The sequence below is a fragment of the Alosa alosa genome, chromosome 18, assembly GCF_017589495.1.
Source record: "Alosa alosa isolate M-15738 ecotype Scorff River chromosome 18, AALO_Geno_1.1, whole genome shotgun sequence".
In the NCBI taxonomy this organism is placed as follows: Eukaryota; Metazoa; Chordata; class Actinopteri; order Clupeiformes; family Clupeidae; genus Alosa; species Alosa alosa.
Genome location: NC_063206.1, coordinates 178018 through 180000, shown reverse-complemented (window position 1 = coordinate 180000; position 1983 = coordinate 178018).

Here is a 1983-nt window from a genome sequence, read left to right as displayed (position 1 = left end):
GGTATAAGGTCGTCTCGTTCAGCTGGAGGAGGATTTCCTTGAATTGCCCCAATTAACATCGATGCTGCATATGGATCAGTGACAGAAGGACTGCAGTTTCAGAGACTGTTGCAGTTCATTTCAAGACGTCACTAACAGTGACCGAATTTATTTCAACAGGCTATGCTTGCTAGTCTCTTAGCACAAGGCCAGGCAGACCTGCGCAAGGCACGCCAATCTGAATCTGTAGACATTTCAGAATTCCATTTGTTGTTTGTTCCACACACACACAGGTACACACACACACACAGGTACACACATACACACACAGGTACACACACACACACAAGGTACACACACACACACAGAGGTACACACACACACACACAGAGATACACACACACACACAGGTACACACACACACAGAGGTACACACAGAGTTACACACACACACACACACACAGGTACACACACACACACACACACACAGGTACACACACACACAGATTTACACGCACACACACAGGTACACACACACACACACACACAGGTATACACACACACACACACAGAGGCACACACACACAAGTACACACACACACACACACACACACAGGTACACACACTCACAGAGTTATACACACACACACACACACACACAGGTACACACACTCACAGAGTTACACACACACACACACACACACACACACACAGAGGTACACACACACACACACAGGTACACACACACACACAGAGTTACACACACACACACAGGTACACACACACACAGGTATATACACACACACACAGGCACACACACACACAGCACACACACACACACACAGAGTTACACACACACACACAGGCACACACACACAGAGTTACACACACACACAGGTACACACATACAGAGGTACACACACACACACAGAGGTACACACACAGAGAGAGGTACACACACAGAGTTACACACACACACACAGGTACACACACAGGTACACACACACACACAGAGTTACTGTGTGAAGGCGTTGCATGTAAAGGCTACTGGTATAAGGTCGTCTCGTTCAGCTGGAGGATTTCCTTGAGTTGCCCCAATTAACATCGATGCTGCATATGGATCAGTGACAGAAGGACTGCAGTTTCAGAGACTGTTGCAGTTCATTTCAAGACGTTTCGTCAATAGTGGGACTGGAATTTACATTGAACAGGCTATGCTTTCATGGGGGTCTCTAGGTTATCAGGCGCTGCGTAGACTCCGCGTATGCACACACAGAGTTACACACACACACAGAGGTACACACGCACACACACAGGTACACACACACACACACACACACACAGGTACACACACACACACACAGAGTACACACACACAAGCACACACACACACACACAGGTACACACACACTCACAGAGTTACACACACACACACAGGTACACACACACACACACAGGTACACACACACACACACACAGGTACACACACACTCACAGAGTTACACACACACAGGTACACACACACACACACACACAGGTACACACACACACACACACAGGTACACACACACACAGGCACACACACACACACACAGTTACACACACACACACACACAGGTACACACACACACACAGAGTTACACACACACACACACAGGTATACACACACACACAGGTACACACACACACACAGTTACACACACAGGTACACACACACACACACACAGTTACACACACACACACACACACAGGTACACACACACACACACAGAGGTACACACACACACACACACACACACAGGTACACACACACACACAGGCACACACACACACAGTTACACACACACACACAGAGTTACACACACACACACAGGTATACACACACACACACACAGTTACACACACAGGTACACACACACACACACACAGTACACACACACACACACACACACACACAGGTACACACACACACACACAGAGTTACACACACACACACAGGTACAC